The 18566-nt window shown below is 40.1% G+C and overlaps 1 long non-coding RNA gene across 1 annotated transcript; it reads left to right on the plus strand.

Moving 5' to 3' along the window:
- Positions 1–11003: 11003 nt before the first annotated feature.
- On the plus strand, positions 11004–17892 carry LOC122986154. Its single transcript, XR_006404252.1, has 4 exons — positions 11004–11406; positions 12164–12341; positions 12424–12574; positions 16875–17892. It is a non-coding gene; the product is annotated as an uncharacterized LOC122986154 (long non-coding RNA).
- The last annotated feature ends 674 nt before the right edge of the window (positions 17893–18566 follow it).

The raw sequence follows: 18566 nt of genomic DNA on the forward strand, positions 1-18566 counted from the left end.
GAGACAGAACAGGTGCGAGATAAAATGGCACCCTGGAGGAACATCTCCTGCAGGCCTTGACAACTCACACACGTGTGCATTAACACTCCTCTACACACACATATACTGTATGCACGTACATATTGTACACTACTTCACAAAAATACCCGCACGTTCCCACACGAGCATGAACACATTCACGCACACTGTGAAATAAAAAATATAAACAACATACCAGCCATATAATTGGAAAGTACAGTATGTTGAGGTGGGGGAGGGTGGCAGGAAGAGGGCATGGCCTTCAATAAAAATTAGCATCTGCAGCTTTGTTCATGACCTTGACAGTGACATTGCTGCTTCACCTCACTTGATTCCATTCATGCACACAAGCGTACAGTATTGTAAAATCTCAATCCATCAAGCTATATACACGACAGACTTCTTGTAAACCATTCCAAGGGTACATATATATAAAACATTAAACACAGCATGGAGAGCTTTTCGTCTCTATTTACCTTCACTCCAATGTGACCTCAATTACATTAGGTAAACTGCTGATTTAAACAACAGACTTTTAACAGACTATTAACAGCAGTGGCGACAACCCCAGCAGAGCCGAGAGAGGCACCGCAAAAGCTTTCTGCATGGAATGATCATATGATGTAACAACTGTCTGATGTAACATGATTAAATCATGCCACATGTCTATTTCCGTTGTATCAGTAATGATGATCACTCACTCTTTGAATGATTAATTTGCATGTAATAAATATGTATGTTTCATGTCCACTGAATGCACTAATCAGTCATCTGAGATGTACACACCAGACTGGATTATTTTTATCCTCCAGCTCATGACACATAATATGTCAGCTATGAAAGTTCAAGTTGGGACTATGTTAAAATCAATTATTAAGTGAACACATTTCTTCTCTTATACCTATCTGACAACCGACTTCTTCTGCAGGTAAAACATGTTAGGGCTAACCTAAGGTCACAGTAGCGGCTTCACAATGACAAACTTAGAAAAGGATTATGTAAAATGGTCACACAAGTCTAGAATGATTTATTACCTTTTGTCTCCCTCTCATTGTGGCACTGAAGACTATGTGATGTATTGGATTTTAGTTTCTGAGAATCCCATTGTCTCCTAATGTGGATGTTTCTGCATGGGTCGTACGGGACGGCTCAAGTGCTGTCAAGCTGTCCTTTATTTCACACATCACCGGTCTCTACGCCTTCAGCATTATAGGCATGATGTGAATGCTTTTTGGATGGTTGATGTATTATAATACTCACAGATTAAGGCACAGTGCACAATTGGCTGCACATGAAATATGATTTACTTATTATGATATCAAGACCAGAGAATAGTATGTCATTTCAGGTCCCACATCCCATCTATATGGTCTCGAAAAATGCATCTGTGTCAGTTTTTATAGGTAATGTGCATTAGGCTGAGATAAGTGATTGTAACGCATTGTCTTTGTGGTGCTCTCTGGGGGAATACAATGAATAAATCACTTTTTATGGAATATACCAGACTTTATTTGAGACCATGCTGTTACTCATGCGATTACAAAAGTTAACTTTGTAAGTGTGTGCTTTTTCTTCTATGCACATTTTCAATGACCTTCAAGTAGATAATGCCGCTGTGAAAACAACTTCACGTTCCCCTGACATTAGAAAGTTACCTGCTGCTCTTTTTATCACCTTGTTCTTCCTGATGTGCAAACACAATATTACTTGACCATCACTTTCTTTGCACCCTTTCTTTGTCCCTCTCTCCATGCCTTCTTTGTTGCCCTTTCTCTGCTGCTCCCACTGCAGACACCTAATGCCCTCTTCCTCCACCTGCTGTCCTTAAACAAGTACCTGCCCTTGACCTGTAAATTTGCCACTCGGATTTCATCTTACTGTATGCCAGGAATGTAGTCTTCCACTTCCCAAATCACTGGTGCAACACCTCTGAATGGCAACAACACACCATTAGTGGTCTCCAGTCAACATGTGCACTTTCACAAGGCTGCTGAGGAACTCCACAGGGAGTTGTCCGCTCTCAATGTGTGTGTATGTGTGTGTGTATTGCTTTTTTTCATCCTGTTTGAATCCCCTGAGAAAAAGCATTGACTCTATCTAAGAACACAACACTGAGGGCTGGTCACACCTCATTAATCAACCAGGAATCCTTGTTGTTTTTTTTGCTGCCATACACCTGTATCCTTTGTAACAACCTCCACAAATCTATCAACACAAAAGGAAGACGCAAGGTCTGTCTGGTGTACACACACACACACACACACACACATTTGCAGCAGTAAGGTGAGACAAGCTTGATTTAACCACAGCTTCCATGTCTATGTCCTTCCCCGTGTTCTCCTTGTGACTACTGTCCAGGTCAGCCCAGATTTATAATTGGGTCCAGAGTAGGACACTGGGTACGCAGATAATGGGACACCCCCATCACACACACACACACGGGCACAGACAACCCCACCTTCACCTATCACCATCGGTTCTCTCTTCAAGGCTACTTACAACTGCATGTGTGTGTGTCCCTTGAACCTATTAAGAGGAAAGCTAATGTCCCATTATGCTCACCAGTACAACTGCCTATTAACCATAACACATGGTATGATGAATGAATGACTGAACTCTGACCATGCGTTGACTAATAGTTTGGTTCAAGGCTTCTTCTGTGTTCATATTTCTTTTCTGGTGAAGCTGTTCATACAACCATCTTGCATCCTAGTCTCTGTATATCTGCTTCACACTGCTCTATTCCAGACATGGCTGTAACCACAAGGCCGTAAACAACAGGAGCTGTCTGAAGAAGAGAATGAAAGCTGAGTATTCACCTTCAGGTGAGGTGGCACTTCATACAATCAAGTGTGGGAGTGTGTGAGCTTTCTTGTGTGTTCCTCTCTGTGTGTTTGTGCTTATGTGACTGAATTATTAATACTTGACAAATGACTGCTATTCTGAACAGGACCCTCCACTCGACATCGATTAAATATAAACAATGCGCATGTGTGAGCAAATGTGTTTCTACCACTGCCAGTGGAGCTGCAAGCCACTTTTAGCTCAAGAGAGGGAGGCAGGGATTGTGGTTGATGGCAGGGGTGAAATTTATGGCACCGGAAAGTCACTTGGTATGCAGGGAAGGGACAGGCAAGACTGTTTTTCACATAATTGTTCCATCATCATCTTCTCAGAGATATGCATTTTGTTTGTAGGGTTTTTTTCCTTTAGTCTTGTGTGCTTCTGTGTGTATCTTTGCAAAAGATAAAAAGAGAGAGCGAGTGGTAGAGAAAGGGGAATAGAGAGTGAAAATGAAAAATATAGAGAACATATAAGTGCAAATTTGTGTTTGTAAGAGAGAGGAAGAGAAGTGAAGAGAGTGAGTAAAAATGTAATACAGAGTATATGACAGCACTTTGTGTGTGTGTGTGTGTGTGTGTGTGTGTGTGTGTGTGTGTGTGTATGTGACTGCATGTGTCCATATGTCCATGTGTTCACCTGTCCACGTTCACCTGGGAGGGAGAAAGCTGAGAATGAGATCAAAGGCAAACAACTTTATTGGCGGTCTCCATAATTCAGCAGCCATACCAGGGGTCATAGTCTTTCCTTTGAGGTTGAGCTGCAGAGATGAATCTTTAATGCACTCCTGCCTGGGAATAATGGATGGCACGGGCCAGCTACTACCCAGCCGCGGCGGCAGCAGCTTGGAGCGGGGGAAGAAATGAATGGGGGTGCGGGGGAGAGAGAGGACATGTATGGACTGTCGTCCGCGAGTGAAACGAACAAAGTGAGAGAAATGTAGAATAGAGAGCGTGAGAGTGAGGATTTGTCTTAAGTTTATAAAATATGTCAGCTCTTTCTTTCTGCTTGCACACTTGTATGGATAATGTATGTGTGTCATCTGTATGTATGCATAAGCATGCTATCATAAGACTCTACTGTATATAGGCTGAATTTCCCCGGATGGCAGTCTTTTCACAGCTGCGTAGCTCTGAGGTGCCCTTAGGGTAGGTGGATGATTGAGCTGCACCACCCTTCTCACTGTGACTCACTAAGCCTCTCTGCCCCCTTTGGTTCCCTGGCAGTCCCGCCCCTGTCCACCTGCTCTCTCTGCACCTGGACTGGAACGGTAGGGCTCACTCACACACTATCTCTGTCCACATGGAGGATGGGAAATCTTTGGGAGCTCATAGGGTAGAATGAAGCTGCAGCACCGCAGGTAATGCAGAACCATGAGTTTTATGGCTCAGTGCGGTAGATAACACCAGAATAAAGCCAGTGAGTTTAGTGTCTCAACAAAGCCTCTCAGAGAATGAATCCTATTACTGTGCTGTTTCATGACTGACGCAAGACAGGTTGAAGGTTAAAAAAAAGAGCCATCTACTATGTTTATGTTGTTTTACCAATATATCTTACTCATATGCTTCTCTGTACCCATAAACAGGCCATCTAAGTTTAAGTAGCCCATGTTTATATCCCTGACGGCCCAGATGAGCTTGAGTCCTTCTGATGTTTAGAGTGCTGTCAGAGTGGTGTCACGCACAGCACTAACATGCTAAAGTACTGCATAGCTGTGCCTGAGGGGACGGAGGAGAAACTATCGCAGTGGAATAGCAGAGAGTTTGTATTTCCTCAGTGAACTACTTTGTACTTTGTACATATATTCCATTAAATCACATCCACACAGTGCAGCGTATTTACTAAAAGTAATGTATTAAAAGAGGAACGTTATATTATTAGAGAGAGAGAGAGAGAGAGAGGGAGAGTCACACACTGTTGTGAAAGTGGGTCACCCGCAGCCGTAATGTGGAGCCGGCTCGTCTGAGCCGAAATGAGGTATAAAATACAAACAAATGAGCTTGCGATGCAATAAACCGAGCATCACACATTGCCCCAGCCCTTTCCCTCTTACACACACATTCACACACAAGCACACACTTCACATTTCAGCTCGCACAAGATTACATCTCAGCATCTTAGTCAATCAAAACCTCCCATTCCCTCCCTCATCTCGATCTCTAACCCAGCACGGGGTGGAGGCGGAGGTGAGGGTGGAGAAGGTGTGGTGGGGGGAGGAGTAACAGGTTTTTGGGGTGGTGACAGAGGAAGCGAGGGAAAAAAAACAGTCGTCTACAACCTGACAAGGAAGAGAGAGAAAGAGAGAGACCCTTACCCTTTTCTCTATAGCTCAAAATATATTCCACATTCAGTGGGTATGAAAGCAGGCAGCTGCATGGCAGCAGAATGTTGAGAATAGTGGGGGAGAGTTCATTATGGAATGACATTGACTCCGGCTGATTTGCTGAGACAAATCAGATTGCAAAATGAGACATATGCATTTTTTTTCCTTCTCTCTATTCCCATTCCCTGGTGTGCAATGAAATATTAACTCGTCCTGTATGGCAGCCCCTTAAATTGCATGCGCTGCTCACACAAAGGGCCTAGCAAATGTGCCATTACCTCGTTTTAATCTGAACCATTTTCTCGGCTGCCTGCCTGCTCTCGCCTACCTAGAGGACAGATTGTTGATCTGACGGATCAAAATACGGAACAGAGAAACAATCCTATTCGAGAGTCTTAAATTCTACTCTCACCTCGATTTAAGGACATCCATCAACAGATGAAGATTGTGTCTTTCATAAAAATAAATAAATAAATTTAAAAAAAACAGCAAAATAAGGGACATGAGCTGCCAATGAGCATGTGGATCTTCACTCTGCAAAGCTTGGCTCACAATGTTTCAGTGTTGATTATTAAGACGTAGATGATTGTTGATCATATCACTTAGATCACACTGACTAATGCAATCTGTAGTGTGTCTGTATCAAGTATATATACTTTTTGTATTGCCATTTGTATATCTACCAACCCTGTTCTCCACAGCAGAATCCAACACTATATATTTTATATTCCTTTTTTAAATTAACAAAGAGTTCAATGGGAGAACCAAGAAATCATAGGTTTATTCGTCACACACAACAAACAATATGTGTAGTAAATCACAATCTGAGACACAATAAATCTATAATATCTGTGATATAGTAAATGCTTAGGCATTAAAGCTAGAGCAACGTGATTTTCCAGATTTGTCTGGGAAGAATTTGTCACTTAAGCCCACCAGTACAGTACTTTAAAAAATCCAGTATATCTCATCAAATTCCATTAAAAATTGTATGACTTTCTAAAATTCAGATTGTGTGTTATGCACTGATAATGTGAAGATTATATTACCATGTGAATAGCACAAATAAGGCCATGTCATGTTCATTGGTCCATGATGTGAAATAAGCAACTAGCTTATAAGTTTGCTGGTAAGCTTTAGGGAACTTGCCTCAAATTCGGTAGAGACTTTGGTTAAATGAATACAAATTCTGTCACTCAAACATAATTATGGGTTGTTTTTGGGCAACTGACATTACAACTTATTATGTCGTTTTCTCTTAGTGTTGCACACCAATTCTCATCGTGTGTATCCTTGCGATCTAAAAAATGTGTTGAATCCATTTCCTTCCTCAAAAAACATTTGCAAAACGAATTTCTTAAAGTATTTTAAATCCTGCATTGTTTACATGTGTGTTTACTAGTTTACAGTCTTCTTTTTCTCTGCCTTTGCCGGCACATTGCTACGTTTCTCTGCACATTGCAGCCACCTGTAGGTGGAATAGAGTGAGACCATTGGTAGGACTATGTCATATCACCTGTGTCTGCATATACGTCCTCATGCGCATGCATGAGACAAACAAAATGGGGACTCGCTCGAAAAAAAAAATCATAGTGCTACTTGAGGTAAAAAACTACACAAGGAACCTTTAATGTAAACATTTTATAGTGGGAAAACATGTTTTTCTCAATTTTGAGTATCTACTCCATTTATGGTCTATTAATTTCATGGTCATTATAAAACATTTGAAAACCAAAAAGACTATGTATTCTAAAAGGAGAATGGCCACATGACTATTAGTGGACATATACTTTACTGTGAATAATGGGATGTCAATATCTATGCACCTTGAATCTTAATCCCCTACCACCACGTTCTATATTGGTCATCTTTCTCAGGATAAATGTTTCTGCTTTCTTGAAGAGTAACTCTCACAAAACATACAGAAGCTCTTCAGAGTATTCCTATGTCTTTAAAATTCATATTACTTCTGTTCTGTCGGATCAAATCTTTTACACATGCTGTTTCCATAATAGATTCAAACACGCCAGATAATTTCCCAGCAGTCTAACTTTATTGTATTCTTATTATCTCAGCTACAGTACTACCACCATACCTCTGGTTCCCCTCTTAATGCTTCTCTTAGGGATTTTGTTGGGGCCTAATTAGCCATGTTGATGGATTGTATTGACTGTGTGCTATGCTTTTTACGCAGGGTGGTGGGCTGTGAGAGTCTCTAGAGTCTACGTTAACGCAGTAGTTCTCTCTTGGAGAGTGCTAGCCATTAGCAGGCCTCTCACCCAGCCAACACAGGGGATTATGGGAATAAAGGAACGAGACTGTGTGACCTTGGCCTCAGACAGCCACTCCAGCATCAGCCCATCACACTGGGGTTGCGCATTTTGTCTGAGGCTCTGTGTGTGTTGTATGTGTGTGGCGTGTTCATGTGTATAAGTCCGTGCAAGCGTGTGTTTATGTTGGGAATGCATGCGCTGTTCTCTGAACTGTAAAAAAAATTGAGAGCAAAGAATTCACACATAAACACTTCCTTCATGGGCAGCTCTTACAGCACAGACCACCTATTCTCTGAGACCTGTGCGCTGTCTTTGGCACCAAGTCAAACAAGAGAACAACTGAGATCTGAAAATTATATGAAAGCTCACCTCACTGCATGCTGAGACACTGACATTCTCCCCAGGATAAGCTGAAATTTCAAGGGAAACAATGGGGAATTGCACCTCAGAGTACTCAGCAGGGGGTTGTATTCTATCTTTTGGTCTGTCTCTATCAACCTATCAATTAACATCAAAACAATCCCATGGAACTTGACAGCCCTGCAGGAGCTTCATAGCAAGCCTTCAAAGCCTCACTGTAGTGTTACCTTGAGAAAACACTAAAGACTGACAATGGGTTGCATGTTGGAAAACAGGCAAGAAGACTGAAATGAATGCTCTTTTTTCTATTGACATATCTTACCTGCTGCTTTATAATGTGGACTAGCAGCAGATGATTTCTGTCACAATTGATCCGTTGCACTGAGGCCCCACGCTCTGCTGCCAACAACTCTATTTAAGGTGAATGCCATACATCCATTACCCACAGAGAGGAACTGCTGGTGAGTACAACATTTACAAACCATTTGGTTCTTTCGCTTTGTTGCTGTCTCTGTCTCCCCTCCCTTACCCAATTTCTTTCTCTCTACCTTAACATAACACAACACAAGCACATGCACAAGCACACACAAAGTGCACACAAAAACACAGTCATGCAAATATCAATTCTGGCGCAGATGGTGGTTGCACTGATAACCAGTAGAGGGAAACAAAGTGCTTTCATTTCCCCAAGTGCAGTTGCTGTCATGGTGGCCCTCTTCTACTGTTGACATGCATGCAACAAACATACAATTCAAAGTCCCTTATCATCCTCCACTCACAGTGGTATGCTTTGGGATTTGTTAATATTTTTAAGCAAAATCAGCAACAAGCAACACAAAGTGTCTTTATAGTTCAATAAATTATTTGAACATGTTTGTATTCACCAAAAAATATATAATAAAAACATGCTCCATATGAGACTATTGGTGTAACAGATTGGTTAGGCAATGTTAAATTGGTCCAACTGGATGAAAGTGTATTAAAACTATGGGTTATGTGGAGGGGTGAAACTACACTCCACATCATTCACTCCTGCCCACTAAGCAGTATAGAGGTAGAGGTGATGACTCTCCAGTCCAAAAGGTTATTCTACATTGCATTTAAAATGAATCGGACCAGAATGTGTGAGATGGAGGGACCCATTCATTATGGTTATCTGCACAGTACTAGAAAAGATTTTTCTTTCACTCTTATCATTTTCCTCCACAGTTTCTTTTTTCTTATTATTTTTCCAGTTAACTGGAAGGGAACGTTGTGTGTTCAAGTATCTTGACCTGTGACCTTGTGATTTGGGCAGAAGAAGAGTCTTGGTTGATGTTCCCCCCATCACTGATTTCATTTAAATAGCGCGCATCATCGGAATACATTATTCATACAATCAATGTGCTAATCATCTTTTACGGAGCATCATCTGGGGAATGGCTATTTTTACTTTGCTCATTTTGATGCCTTGTTTTCATTCACTTCCAGCTGAGCAGGGAGTGACAATAATAACAATTAGAGAAAGTAATAGGTGATGTTAACATCAAGAGAGAAAAGACACCAACACCTTACAATACAATGCAAAAAATGTAACATTTAAACCTTAATGAAAGTAGTACCTATCACATGGCTATGTTTTCTTCAGTCTGTCCACTCTGTGTATATACGCAGCTTCATCCAGTGGTGTTCATCTTATATGAGGCTCAAAAGTGAGGAGGAGAATGTCAAAATACCATGTGGACCTGAATTCTAGACAAAGTCACTTTACTTTGCACCTAAAATCCCAGAATGAGTAGTGAAGAGTTTCGGGAAGTGGGCTAATATGTTACGACAGGTGCCAATGTCCATCATATCACTGTGTTGATATGCATGCTGCTGCTGTAAGCCAACATGTCAGGCCCAGGCTTCCATCGCAGCCCCCTCTACAGCTGACCAATCACTCAATGCTGATAGGTTAAAAACAGCTTTTTCAGCAGGATAGACAGTATGATATGGCTTGGTTACAAAGACATACAGTAGTGAACTTTTAGAACTTGGAACAGTCTTTTGATAATGGCAACATCAAAGCTGTGTACAATGTCACAAGATCTAAGGCACCGTTGTGGTAGTGTAGTGCCTGTTCAAAATGTGCCTGTTTGGAACGGGCCAATTGCTTGGCCTCTGCTATTGCCGCTTCAATGCATAGAAAAATTAGTACAGTTAATGTGAGGTGTGAATGAGTATATAGGCCTATACCAACAACGTGAAAGAAACTAAAATTCTATTATAGACAGATGTTATAAATAATAACTACTCTAATAGTAAATAAATGTTTTTTTCTCATTTCAAGTAAAATAAGGGCTGCATTTAAAAATAAAATACATAACAGAGAGCTTGTGCATCTTAAAATAAAGTGGATTGATCATATTGGACTCTTAGATTGCTTATTTCCTGTGTCTTCAGTTCAGATTTGAGTGGGTACGTTTGCTCAAAAGATTTGTGCTTTGTCTCAAAGTGGCACTTCACATTGACGCTTTTAATAATCGCCACAGTCTCGGAGCATATGAGACATACTGGTTTTGAACTGCCCATAGGAAGAATCAACATGTAAGAATCTGCTCATTCTTGATTAAAAGCTCTGTTTTTGCTGTCTACTTTTCTGCTTTTAGAGCATGTCATGTGAAATTACTTCTCTGACTCACTTATTTCTGCGACTGTAGTCTTTCGTCTTGTCGCTCCCCTGTGTGTGTGTGTGTGTATCACCCTCAGTCGCAATGCTTATCAGAATGCACAGACTTGATTGACTGAGTAGCATCATGTGAGATGATTTACGGCAAGTGTGAAGTCGATCAGAGACGACACCTGATTGGCTGCTGTATGTCGCAGCTATGCGTCTGTGCGGTCGCCATATTGGAGAGGTCAAGACTCAAATAACTTCACACTCAACACCGCACTTCCTTGGGTCCCCATCAATATACCTGCTAAATGTGAAGTATGTGTGAATGTGAAGGTTGTTGAGAAAAGTGAAGAAATAGGCAGAGACTCCTTCCTTTATAGTTAGGTAAAGATGGATCTGACTATGTTCATCTACATAAACACTCATATCATAGTCTTTGCAAGTTGACAAGGCATAGATCAAGGATCCTGATGAAACATTGGAACAAAACCAGTGTGCTTGTTGGCAAAGAAGTCAAACATGCAGTATCACTGACAAACTCTTTTAGTCATGACTGTCTTTTATCAGTTGTTTCTGAATTGTTATTTCCTTCCTCTGTTTGTTTCTCTATGGTTGGTGCCAGAAGGTGGAATACTCATTAAATCTCATTGATGGGGGGGAAATACAAGGTTCATGCTATTTTGCATTTCATAGTTGTTTGATGTTTTCATTTCTAGTTGCTCTCTCTGTTTTTTTCACTTTCTGATTTTCTTATTCCTTGTATTTTTCAGCAGGCAAAAGATTCATATGAAGGCTTAAAACAGGCTCTGTGCGGGACAGATAGCAGAAGGAATTAACAGCCATTTCACGCTAGCACTTCGGTGCAGGGCACTGGGAGAGGGATGCAGCTCGGGTGCAGCTGGGGCACTGACGGCCCCCGAGACACTCTGTAATTGTACTGCTCTGAAGAGCAGGTAGGTGTGCAAATTACCAAATGTGCCATGTAAGCCCATTTCAGCCAGCTCAATCACTGTCAAGCATTTCCAAGTTTTGAGCAATTTAGTTTTTGGTTCATGTCTGGATTTCTCAGTGTTGTGAATGGAGCAGAATTAAATACTACAGAGATGATTTGTAAGATGTGCCCCAGTGAATAATTCATTTTTTAAAATACCAATTAAGGCATTTCCTTTATTACATCTATTAAGTTTGTTTGGTTCAAAGGAAAACTTTTAATATTTTTACATCTAACTTAATCTATTATATAACTGAAATTGTAAAGAAATACAATTTTTCATAAAAATTCCCATGAGTAATATTATCTTTCTTATGTTATGACATAGTTTAAGGCAAGGCAAGTTTATTTGTATATTTGTACCACTTTCAACAACAAGGCAATTAAAAGTGATTTACATAAAACATAAAAGTCAAAAAATGTAAAAGAAACATAAGACATTGCAAAAAGATGCCTTTAAATATAATTCAAAATAATTAAAGGCTTGATACTCACTTAATTTAATGTGAGTGAGTGGATAATGATACATAATGATCCATCATAAGCTTTTTGTGAGCCTACTCATGAACAAACTTCCTTACATGTCAATCGGCATTGAATTTCTCTTCACATTCTACACTATCTTGTATTTCACTTTGCCACTCTGTCCAACTTTTTACTGGATTGAAATTCCTCCCCTTGATGTATTGCCTTTATATAAGAAAGTGTCAAACCTGCAGGAATGTGAAGGATTGCAGGTCGACTTGGGAGCGCCTCGGGGTGGGCAAAAAATACCAGCTGATGTCACCCGCTAACAGAGCTGCAGCCTCTGTAGGCAGCATGGAGTTGGACCAGAGCGGGAACAAAGGAGACATTGACCCTCGGGTGCGGGACAATAATGTGGCACTACAAAACAAGGTAGACCTTACACAGGCTAGGCCTGGCATCATGCACTGTGTATCACTATCTGGCTTCTCCAAGCATTCACTGTCATCCACAGGCTACCCGTGGGGCAGGTGACAGGACTTCCTGGGCACAGGTCCTGTGAACTGTCAGGAGTGGGGAGTAATGCTGACTGGGCAGGGGTTGGGGGTGAATAGTCCACATCACTGACCTGAAGCACTGGAACATTACCAACGTACTTACGCAAGGTAAGCTGATTGAGGATTTGCTTCTGTATTCAGCGCTCTGAGTAAAGTACCTGTTATTTATTACCATAATTTAGTTGGATGTTTTTTCTACATTGCTTCAAAATTTAAGATGCAGAGCACTGTAATAAACATAGAAAGTAGAATGTGTTTGCTTGCCTTGCTTGGTTCAGTGTTGTACAGTAGCATACAGGCTACTTTGATCTTGTGTGTAAATGGAGGAATACATCATGACCCAATATCAACTTCTTATTAGAATCACCGCTGACACCGATAGTCTTTACCTGCAAATTTGTCACCATCAAAATCTTTAGTCTTTTTTTTGCTGCCAATCCATCACATTGCCTGAGGCTACAACCCTGTATAATTAATGATGATGATTATTTTTTTATTTGAAAAAAAAAAAAAAAGACTTTAATTTAGATTTAACCGGAGGGAAATCAAATTTGTCTGTTAAAGTGTGCAGGTGTGTGCGAGCATTTTTGCAGACTGGAGCCTGAATAACGTTTGCAATTCAAAATAATATCCACTGAATAAAATAGGTACAGTCTGACATTTTAAGCAGAGTAATTTATTATGAATGAACTAAATTCCATCCAGAATTCCTATCCACAACATGTTTCAGATTATGGAGTATTGCTGTGTTGTAATACTGGTCAGATTGTCAGTTTAAAACAAAAAACAACAACAGAGAAAGCAACTACAGAACCATCTTGAGTCACATCTGCCACCTCATTATTAGACATAAGGCTGATGTCTTATTACTAAGTCCCTGCTGTATGGACTCAAGTTTACTTACTAAATTGTTCAAATACCAGAGACATCTAAGCACTATTCGCATATGAATCTGGCTCTCATCTGACATGCAGGAGGCTTTGCAGGAGCTAAAGGCCACTGATAAAGGGGCTGATACATGCCAAGTCTTTCTTTTATATTATTACTTTTTGGCTTTAAATTTTCTACATAATGGACCTTATATCAAAAGAGATGATACAACATTTGCCAGGAATCTCAGGGATTTGGATGGAGCAAGATTTACCAGTTATTATCTTACAGGAGATACTGTAAAACAGCTTCTAACTGATGAACTGATTTAAGAAAAACTAATTTACTTCAAACTAGGTTTTGTATTTTCAATAGTTCATTGTCTCTGTGGGTTTTCTGCTCTCTGGGTTTGGATATTCCTCATTTTCTTTATCCTGTTTTTCATCTACAAACCTGTCACAGTGAGACATTACAATAGAATTCCCATGTCTGAGACATTACAATAGAATTCCTGTGTCAAGTCATGTTACTTTGATGGTTGAACAAATGCCTTGGCGATAGCAACAAAGCAAAGGAACCAAAACCAGAGAGAAAAAAAAACACTTATTCCAGCACTCGCATTCCGCCACATTCTGTGGCTTCGAGTGCCACTCAAATGACGCCCTATTTGGAGCATTGCAGTAGCCACCAGCATCTACAGTGACAAACGCACCTCGACTGGAAAATTGGGCGTGCATGTTGACCCACGAGCTTCCGCTTTGGCCTTGACTCCTCAGTATTCAGCCACCCAACCAGATCAGAAGCAACGCTGTCTCCTCCACTCATCTCACAGTAGAGAGCCTCTCTGCCCATTTCACTCAAGTGCTCACGGTCCGCAGCACGGCGATAAGACAACCTGTTGACGTTTGGCACCTAACTCTATGTGTCATGGTCTAGAGTGTTTTTCATTCTGTGCTTGTCACTGTAGTGGGTGGCCAGTTGTCACACTTGATTGGTTCTCTGAGCAGACAGAGATACTTCTGCAGTGTTGTTGAAAAAAAGAGAATGGAGAAAGAAAAATCGTTGAGAATCACCAACAGCAATCTATGTAAGAGAGTGACTTCAGCGAATAGCCTGCTCTAGTTTTACTTTGACTCATCACCCAAGCACAAAAGTGATGAATGTGGACTTGTAGGCCACTGTAGACAGACTACTGGGCACAGGGACTAAAGATGAATAGTTGCTTCTACTTTCAGCTGACTCATCTGAGTAAAGTAAAATCCTGGACAGGGCTTCATATTCTGCTGTTTTACTGCTATTGCACACACATCTTTCTGGCTGGCGTTATTTGCTGTGGGAATACATTGAAGTCCTTACTAATGAAAACACAAACACAGGACAGCAGGCATTTAGGACTTCATCCCTCATCCACTGAGGGAGCTGAATCACCGGGCTCTTATCTAAATGTTGACATTTGAACCTGAGAGTAATATCTTGAGGAATTATGGTTTTAAGCCGCCTTTAATGGTCGAGCCGATGGATCGAAATCAGCAGTCATCCTGTAGCGGCAGACTGCTGCCCCTAGAAACACTGCGAAGTGGAGAGGCATGATGAATAATATATCCAAAAGGGAAGGCAATATGACAGCAGGAAATTAAACACACTAATACTGGGAACGGAGGACAGGACGATCAGGACTTAATTAAAGACTTTGAGGAGTACAGGGCATGATTTAAGGCCAGAGATATACTACTTTCCTGCTGACATCAATGATGAGCAAAGGATTATGGAGGCACGGCAACTGGGTGTGTTTCGGGAGACCTTGTGCCCTCTTATGACTCTTGTAATGAGTTGCTATTTCTGCTGTGGGATAATTACCACCCTCCACATGTTAACATGAAGTGTCTGGAGAAGAGTCAGCTTTCTAATAATACATGTGTTGGCAATGAGCTTTATTTCACCTCATCCAGACCTCTGTTGTTCAAACAACCTCTTTTTTTAATAGGCAAAACTACTGCTTTAAGTAAGTGCTAGCATCTTTCTTAGTGATCATCCCTCTTGTTGTACAGTAACTATTTAATAGAGATAGCACTACAGATGACAGATGTTGGGGTGAACCGGACAATCGCTCAGAGAAACTACAGGTACAATCTATTACACAAGAGAAATGAAGGAAAAGGGAAATAAAAACTCTACTGCTCTCCCTCAGCTTTTAACAGCTGTATCATACATCTCTCTTGGGAGGGAAGGGTGCGAAAAGGTGTCCCAAGCTGCTATTCATCTTTGGTGACATGTTTATTTTTATTTACACTTTCTGTCCTGCAATTCATGCATAATTTTATTTGCAACCACACATGTTGCCAAGGTGTGTGGAGCCTGTGTGTTTGTTGGTATTTTCATCATTTGACCGCATCTAATGAATGATGTTGGGAGGTATGGGAATTTTCTCGACCCCTTTGCACATGGCTTCAGATGCTGAGTGAAATCATCAAAGCATAGAGAGGAATTTCAATTATATTTACCCTGGATTGGGGAGTGAATTGCTTCCATGTTTATGTATTACACTGTGCTACATTAATAATAGATAGTCGTAATAGTCATAAGAAAATATGAAAGAATATGTTTGAAGGAGTGCTGAATTCTCTCCTGCTGTCTGATCCTGCTGTGGTGCTTTTGGGCATACAGCTATAGCATCTTTTTTTCATTTCACTGATGTTTCAGTATGTCATCTACATGTCAGGTTTTACAATTTTAATTTTGTGGAGCTCCAGCAGTGGAACTACAGTCTTTGAAAAGCTTTCAGTGGAGGATGAATGACTTGCTGTTGCATACCCACTCTGGTTTTGTTAAAATCTTAATTTTTCAAGGGTGAAAGCTTGTTGCTGTGGCACTCATTCAGGATAATTCAATAAGCCCTCATAAACATTTCAGGATATTTTTTATCAAAGCAGACAAAATGCCATTTTGAGGATAAATATATTAATTTGAATTAAGCAGCTAGAAACAATCAACAAATGAAATGAGAACTGATGCTTATCCTTCTCATCCGGCTCTCCTCCATTTCCACATATCTTCCGCCCAACTGGGCTCCTCTCTCTCCATCTCTGTTTCCTACCTTCACTTTCCCCTCCCATAGATAGAGCATGTAAGGTTGATAAATGGAGCTAATTGTTTTATGGCATGGCTGGCCTGATGCTGGCAGTGCAATCAGGCTGAATGAGGAGGCCTTGGGGAGGCCATTACCCTTCCTATTGTTATAAAGGACAGGAGGACGAGGCGAGGCCAGTGCACTCTGTAGGGACTGGGTCACTGAGAGACCCTCTGGCATCGTACACTGTGGCAGCCTCTGAAACATAAACATATACACATGCACATCGATGTACGCTACCTCCAGAATTAAATGAAGGTTTGTACAGTTAAAAGCATCCTGTTGTCTCATTTGTATTTAGTTAACAATTTAAAGTTGCCCTAATCAATATTTTCATATTAAAGATGGATAAAATATCTACATGCATCTTTCTTTTCTCATCTTTCAAAACTCATTGTTTTGGTTTTACAGCCTACAACTTCACTGGTTGGATCAGCCTGACCAAGCTCATCAGTCTAGTTCAAGCTGCCTATGATCAGGGAAATCTGGCTCTAAAAACCCACTGTCTGTTACCTGTCCATCACCAAACACCTTCCCTTCTTCCTCTTCCTCAGATGGAAGATGACAAGTGGAAGCAGTATTTTTTCTTTTTCTTATCCTCCTTCCATCCTTTTTCCATAGCCCTCAGAAAGCAAAGGCTGTGATTTTATTTTGCTGTGCATTTGTTTGATTCTATGACAATGAATATGATTTATCACAGGGATATTTTGAGTTTGTATTTATGCATCATATGGGTTTTTTTCTTTTTCTTTACAGCTAGAGTGACATGTGCCACATGCTAAGCAATATGTTAACCAGTGGTTAGTTATTAGTTTGGCAGATCTACTATATGGTAAGTTATCAAGGAAATGTGAATTAGATTCATAAAACATACCTGATTTTTATTTTATCTTCAGTCTTCAACTGCACTGTGTATCACTTGGAAAATTCATTGAATGGTCACCCATTTCATGACTTATGCATAGAGTTTGACTAACTGTTGATCTGCCTACAAAGCTTAAAACAGTAAAAATTTAGAGTCAATAAGTCATAATGTCCATGGTAAGAGTTGTTTTTACTATATTTTTAAGTTAAGACGGTCCAATTCTGTTATTGGATTAAGACTGCATCAATGTGTCCTGTTTTAATAATATGGCATGTTTCTATTCAGTAATAATGCAGTGATGTTGTGAAACAATTCATAAACACTTAAAGGTGTCTCACTTTATAATATGTACCCATGTCAGCAATCTTAGTAAATCATTAAAAAAAAAAAGTTGCATATTTATCACTTTCTAATAAGTCATGCCATCTTGTCTGCAGTTACAGATGTTAGTAAAGTATTAGGTCCAGTGTTTCCAACTTTCTAATAAATCATCTTCTGCAGGTATTAATGTTAGTGAGTCATTAATAATCAGGTCTTGGGTTTCTAAATTACTAATAAGCCAAAAGTCAGCAAGAGTTAGTCAGTCACCTGCAATTATAAATGTTAATAAATCATTAATAAAGATGTCTTACTATAATCCACCAAGTCTGTAGTTGTAATTTTAATAAGATTTTTATGAATGGATTTTGGTCCAGATGACCTGCAGCCATTTTCCAGAAAGGTAGGTGGTCAAACAGTCCATTGGAGGGTTCATTAAAGATTTATTAACCTTCAATAAAGCCATTAAATACAGCATATAAACCCTCTATAAGGGCGCCTCAACAGAAAGTGATATCACAAGTTCACCAAATTGACTTTATAAGGTGAAAACATGTCACTGTTGTGTTTACAGCTTTTTCTGCTGCTCTCAAGTGGCCAGAAAATCAGTTAATGCAGATTTAAGTATTCCACTTTAAGAATAACAGGCATTTTGATGAGGTTATTAACAATCAGTGTCAGTAGTGTAGTAGTGTGCTCTTTATCTAGGAAAGCACAAATTAAGGATGTGCCAAATCAGCTGAGACTGAAATCTTTCATATTACTTTACCATAGTTTATTTACCACCACCATCTTTTCTTAGTCTTAATAAAACTGCACGTGCAAAGCGCAGATAGTGTACAAAAAAGAACATTTTAACTGTTAGCACTGAACATTGCAAAACTGTCAAATATGAATTGTCTTGTCAAGTGACAAGGTTG

Source organism: Thunnus albacares, chromosome 7 (assembly GCF_914725855.1).
Source record: "Thunnus albacares chromosome 7, fThuAlb1.1, whole genome shotgun sequence".
NCBI classification, from domain to species: Eukaryota; Metazoa; Chordata; class Actinopteri; order Scombriformes; family Scombridae; genus Thunnus; species Thunnus albacares.